General features: G+C 40.9%; 3 non-coding genes across 3 annotated transcripts; 1 reads left to right on the top strand and 2 right to left on the bottom strand.

Annotated features, from left to right (window-relative positions):
• Positions 1-1,725: 1,725 nt before the first annotated feature.
• On the top strand, positions 1,726-1,797 carry TRNAE-CUC. Its single transcript has one exon. It is a non-coding gene; the product is annotated as a tRNA-Glu (tRNA).
• A 1,794-nt stretch (positions 1,798-3,591) lies between these two features.
• TRNAE-CUC lies at positions 3,592-3,663 on the bottom strand. The gene has a single exon. It is a non-coding gene; the product is annotated as a tRNA-Glu (tRNA).
• Positions 3,664-4,195: 532 nt separating this feature from the next.
• On the bottom strand, positions 4,196-4,304 carry TRNAL-CAA. Its single transcript has 2 exons — positions 4,267-4,304; positions 4,196-4,241 (listed from the first exon to the last, which is right to left on the bottom strand). It is a non-coding gene; the product is annotated as a tRNA-Leu (tRNA).
• Between the last annotated feature and the right edge of the window lie 2,459 nt (positions 4,305-6,763).

Raw genomic sequence — 6,763 nt, 5'->3', positions numbered from 1 at the left:
AAGTCTTAAAATAGATTTACCCGGTTAAACTTGTGATGTTTGGTTTCTGCCTCCGGCTAGGGCACAAAAACCTTTACAGGATATTCCCCTGATGCTATCAGCCTTATCTTTTTGATGCTGAGATCCAACACTGACTTCAGTGCTTGCCCTGATGGTGCTAGAGATTCCCATTCTCATGATCCGGGTTTGACTCCTGGCTGGTTGCACAGTTGCTTTATTTTTCTGCCTTTGCCAATCCAAGAGGTGGTGCAGAATTCACCACCATTTCACATTTCACACCACCAACTCTGGGGCAAAAAAGAGGACAGGGCAAGGTCCCACACGTGTAGAGGGCATTGAATGAATAGTCCATAGTCTCCATCCCTCAGCTATCTCAAAAGTGGGGCACGGCCAGGAACATCCCTTGATGCACTCAAACCAGCATCCCTCCAGTTCACAGTGGGAGATGCTGGCCATTTGCACCACAGAGGCCTGGCGTGTCTTGCTATGCAAACTGGTTCTGAGGGATCTCTGGGAAGCAGAGCTGGGTAGCAACAGATAGCGACCAGACAGAGAGAGGAGTTATGGCAGAACATGCTGACCATTCAGTAGAGCTGGTACAGCAGAAACAGGCTAGGCCCATAACCCCGAGGATGATGGATCAAAACCATTCTCTGGTACGTGCTTCCAAGCCTGTCCTTTTTTTCCTTGGAAGATTTCCTTGCTGCTCTAGGGCCAGGCAAGACAGTGGACCCTCCCCCAACACACACACACACACACACACACACACACACACACACACACACACACACACACACCCTTCAAGCACTGGGTCTGTAAAGAAATCCCAGGAGCCCATATAAGAATGAGTGTGTCATGAATTGTCTGCAAATGAGCAGGAACTCCTATCTTGCTCCTCTTTGCCTTTGCACAGACAAGCATTACTTTTCCATCAATGCCAGTCCTACCCCCATACCCAATGCAAAGCTCTTTCCCCATAAATAGGCAGTCCAAGAGCATTTCTAGTGTATTATTTGGCTGAGCGCTGATAAGCTGATGACCTCTTAGGTGTGTCTTGCGAGGGCAATTCCCCCCAAGAGATTTGCAACGTTGATTATGCAGGAAGCCTCTGATGGAGCCCTTGCCCCTTCTCCACAGGAGAAAAAAAATATAGCGGCTGTTGTCACTGGAGATTGCTGCTAAAGCCCTGTCCTGCTGTGCAGAATGTCAACATGCCTCATTCATCAAAAACGTCCAAGGCCTTCTGAACGTCGAAGTGCCCGAAAAGGAACGTGTGCTTTCTAAGAAGACCATAGATGGAGGGATCAGTCCCTCGAGACGACTTGGTGGTGGCAGGACGGCCTGGCCGCCCCTAAAGTCCTTTATGGCATGTTTGCATGGGCCTTTGCGCTGGGAGAGCGTTTGATCAAATAAAAACTTCAAGCACGGGTGTGATGGGATGAGTTGCGTTTTAAAACTGAATGAGTCAGAGAGCGGCCCAGCGGCTGTGCTTCTGCTGGTACAATTTGGCTTAGGAGCGAAAGCAACTTGTGCTTCCGCAGTGCTTCTGTCTTCATTGCTGGAGGAGATACTTGATTCAGTTGCTTTGCGTAATTGATTTGTGCGGGGTTTTATTTAACTCCCAGTTGCACTTTTAAAAACGAATGTATTGACATGTATACCTGTTATAGGAGAGAGGCTGGAATACCTTGTATAGGTCAATTTAGAATGTTGTTTCTTACAGCTTCCCTGGTGGTCTAGTGGTTAGGATTCGGCGCTCTCACCGCCGCGGCCCGGGTTCGATTCCCGGTCAGGGAACACCTTTTTTACATGCTGGCAAAATAGTTTGCCAATTCAACATGTACTCCACAAATCCCATTTTGCTTTCTGAAACTGGTAAAAACAAGTAACTTCGCAACACACACACACACAAATCACAGAAAGGGAATCCTGTTAAATGTTTGTTGATTTGAGGGATCTTGAATATCAGTTTACTTGAAATATTAGAGTGTAGATCTTTTATGATTAGAAAACAAGTTATTTACATTGCAACAGAAACTACCTGTTTTTCTAATATTTTTCTAATTAGTTTTTCTAATATTTTTAATGATATGCTTTTAAAATTATACGTTTTTAAGTAAAAGTAGCATGCTAGAAATGGAGTATTCAGTACATTAGATTAAGGAAGACCGAGATAGAACATTAGAATAAAGGAGCCTGGGAGACAAACTAAAACATAAGTGGGAGGCTTTTTTCCCTCCAGGCCCTGGGATTTATTGCCCCCCTCTTCAGTAGGTTGTAGGTTGGTGCCCCAGTCTCCGTTGGGATCGTGGGGCATGACTGTCACTTGGACCATATATTTCCCATAGGATGGACATCTGTCAAACTTCTGTGTTTTCTCTTAATGAGACTTTGTGTTTAAATGATTTATTTTATTGAACATAGTATTAGGAAATAGTATATAGATTTTTACTGATAGATCTATAGTGTAGGTAACAAAATAGTTTTTAAAATATCCCCTCTCCACACCCCTTTGATGTCATGTAATAATAGTTCTTGGTCCAGGTCCCTAGGGGAATGGTATCCCCCCACCCCAAACTCACACGAAGGAGAAAGGATGGACTTCATTAGCTTAAAATAATTTCTATTTTCTAATGTTTTTTAGGTGTAAAAGCCAGTAGGTGTTTAATAAACAAATTAGGCCGAAAGTGAAATAATGGACAAGTAAGGTAAAGTAGTCTTCTCTTATTCAGGAGATATAAAGGACTGGGCCAGGGTAGGCCAGATTATAATAGCTGCCTCTTCAATGACAAGAAGGAGGGGGAGCCTCAAAAATGGTCCATGGAGGATGGAAAATGTTCCCAGAGCAGAGAATATTAAGAGCTGGCAGTGAATTGAAAGGGGGAATCTAAATCGCTCTGTTTACTCACAGGCTGGTGGCCAATGAATCCTACACATTTGCAGCATATTGAAATTGGTGTATGTATGTGTGTGTGTGTGTGTGTGTGTGTGTGACCGTGACCAATAGATTGTAGGTATGACTGATTAAGTATTATACTAATTAATCACTGATCAAAACATTTCAATCATACTTTCCAGTTTTGTCAAATGTAAGATGTAGGTGAAAGTTAATTTCTCCTCTCATGGATCTCGGTTTAAGAAAAAAAAAGGATTTTAGTTGGATACTTACAGCACACAACAGATGAGGAAACAGTTCTCTATGTAGTAGAAAGTGGCAAATATGGAAAATGAACTTTTGGATTGAAGAAAAAATTGCAGCACTACAATAGGTTTATTAAAAATTTCTGTTGCATTGTAAATAACTTGTTTTCTAATCATAAAAGATCTACACTCTAATATTTCAAGTAAACTGATATTCAGGACCAACCAAAGCATCAAATGCAGCTTAGCTCGGTTTAAACAGAAATGTCTCGTTCCCATCCTACAAACAATTGTAATTCTGTATGCACTACTTTTAACCATTTTTTTTCTTTTCTGAGTGAAACATACCATCAGCATGTAAGGTTTCAGAAAGCAAACGGATATCTGTAAAGCACATTTAAACGACAGCCTATTTTGGAAAATGAGTGAAAACAAAATATAAAAAAGGTGTTCCCTGACCGGGAATCGAACCCGGGCCGCGGCGGTGAGAGCGCCGAATCCTAACCACTAGACCACCAGGGAAGGTGTATAAACGGTTTTTAAATTGATCTACACAAAGTATTCGAGCTGCTTTCCTATACAATACACTGCATACGCACGCAATAAATTCACCTACAGTTCAACTTGCAGTTAAAAAAATTATCCACAAATCTTTTACGCAAACCAGTTGAATCAAGTATCTCCTCCAGCAATGAAGACGTCAGCACCGCAGAAGCAGAACCTGCTTTTTGTTCCTAAGCCAAATTGTACGACAAGCACAGCCACTTGGCAGCTCTGACATTCAATTTTAAAACACAAACCATCCCATCACATTCTTATTTACGTTTTTATTTAAAAAAAAAACTCTGAAAATTACTACTAGGGAACTTTGACAGGAAAAAAGGGAAGGAAGACGTATAAAACATAGACCCGGGGGAGGTGGGAGAAAGTAACGTATATATGAAAATTTTTGAGGTTTTTCTGTGAAATTTCTATCTTGCTCACTTTGAACATTTATAGACAGTGGATGTGCACACAAAAAATAAATTGAAAGAGGGGGGGAAAAAAAGAGATGTGTCAGAAGTGGGATTTGAACCCACGCCTCCATACGGAGACCAGAACACCCAAAGCAGGGAAGGCAGCAACCTTGAGTCTGGCGCCTTAGACCACTCGGCCATCCTGACACTCACATGGAACGAGGCTCACCAAAGCGGCTTAATCCCTGCTGCTCCTACCTACGTAGCTCATTCCTCACACTCAAATAATGTTCATACGTTCTATAAATCCACCAAACACACATGAAGTTGCATGCCGTTTTCCAGCAGAGATAAAACAGGCACACAAAACAAGTCCTTCAGATCACTCCACAGGAAGAGCAAGGGCAAGAAACTGGAGCTGAACCAGAAACGTCTTTCCTCTCATTCGTGTCACACGCTCCATCATTCCGTGGGTCTTGGCAGGCTCACGGAGAACCGCAATAACGCCCGGAATCAATTCACACGACATAGTGAGCGCGCGCAGGTGGCGTGTTTCACGGCTGGCCTTAGGAGCCGCGGGGGTCCAACGGGGAACATTTTTGGTGGGGCCCCAGGTTCACAGCCAAAGTCCGTTGAAACATAAAGATATAGCTAAGATAAACATATAGCTATGTTTATGAAATTTGCAGGCGCAAAAATACACTAAATATATATATAAATATAAATATCTACACTATATATATATATATATATATATATATATATATATGCAAAATTGTCTACACTATATATATGCGATATATATATATATATATATACACACTATATATATGCGCAAAATTGTCTACATATATATATATACACACACACACTATATATATATGCAAAATTGTCTATATGCAAAATTGTCTACACTATATATATATGCAATATATATATATTATATATATAATATATATATGCAATATATATATATTATATATATATATAAGCTGACAATTTTGCATGCGAAAATGGCAATCCCTCTGTCATTAACATACACACACACACAAGCCTTTATTGGCATATACTGTCATTAACATATTAATTCAAGTACAGCAAAACAAATAAAATGTACACAGTATAAAAAAAACAAACACTACTGACTTTTTAAGAATTCAGAAGAAAATTATAATGGTTGCTGTTCTCTGTAAAGCCTGAAATGTGGTATTATGTGTTTGTTGCAATGCTGTGGTGTGTACTTGACAACACTAGAGTAGAATACTTTAGTGCGGAGCCCGCTTAGGCGCAAGGCCCAATTGGTCCCACTGGCTTGTATGTCAGTCTTCCCCAATACTTTAGATTCTGGCCCTGAGTATTGCTAATCTTGCCTTAACCAGCTGAAACAGTAAAACAACAATTCCATTGTAATTCTGTATATTTATTTATTGCCATGATTTACTTGTAAGCCTGTTTGTTTTTTTTAGCTGCAATTATTACATGGATAGTGGAGACAATGAAATCAAGTTTCAGCTCCCTTCTAATACTTTCCCCCCTTGCCATCGACTCAGTTTATATGCTATCTGCCTGCCTTTTGACCAATGAACAAAATTTTGCAAGGAGAAAAATGGGATCCTCTGTAAATTACCTGCTGCAAATGGGAGAATGAGGTCACAGACCACTGGGGGAAGGATTTCAGATTGGAGACAAATTCAATAGACAGTACAAATAAACAGGGGTTTTCTGCCATGTTAAAGGCAAGTCAATGTAAGTTATTCAGTCTGCTCTCAAGCCAATTTGTGCTTCTGATGCAGTGGACTCCAATCCCCCCCCTTTCCAAAAAAAACCCTTATGTAAGAAAAAAAGTTGACTTTAAATCAATTCTTTGAATTCATATGATGTACACTGACATAACACAAAACTACCTTATGTTGCAGGTCTATACGGACATCACCATAAAAAGAATGCACCCATAGTTTTGTGGCACTTCCGACAGAAAATAGATCCAAGACTTACATTCTCATGGATCCTCCCAGGTTTTACATGGGAGTCCACTGAAATCAACCGTCAAAGCACAGATCACATCAATGGACTGTTCCACAGAAACATGGATTCAATGCTTCATGGAACTACTAGGGAACAAAAGCATTGATCAACAGACAGATTCCTCTGCTTTCCACTGTCAAATCATCACCAAATGATACCTACGTCCACAAAATGTACTACAGAAATGTTTAAAAAAAACCTATGTAAAATAAATATCTAGACTAGGATCCATGAGAATCCCACTTTTACCTCCCTATATAAGAACACTGACTGTTTAAAAAGGGGCGCAATCTTAAGGCAAATGTGAGCTTTTCACACACAGAGAAAGATGTTGCTACTGACTAATCCAGTTACTGATCTAGAATGATCACCCAGGGAACGACGCTGTTCAATTTTTTTCTTTGTGGGATGGACACAGACTTGGGGAAAACAAAGAGAATTAGATTAGGGAACTACAACTACCATCATGCATTACGGAGAGAACGAAGGATTCCATCGCTGTCTGTTCTTGAAGAGACAACGAGCGGAGCCGTTAGGAGCTTTCTGCTCCCAAAGTTTTACAGTTCCGAGCGCCCGGCCACAGTTCAGGGCGAATCAACCACAACTCCCATGATACCCTGGGATCCAGCTGGCTAACGGTC

The sequence above is a fragment of the Sphaerodactylus townsendi genome, linkage group LG03, assembly GCF_021028975.2.
Source record: "Sphaerodactylus townsendi isolate TG3544 linkage group LG03, MPM_Stown_v2.3, whole genome shotgun sequence".
Lineage (NCBI taxonomy): Eukaryota > Metazoa > Chordata > Lepidosauria > Squamata > Sphaerodactylidae > Sphaerodactylus > Sphaerodactylus townsendi.
The sequence above is the reverse complement of the archived record's forward strand: the minus strand, read 5'-3'. Positions and strand labels throughout refer to the sequence as shown.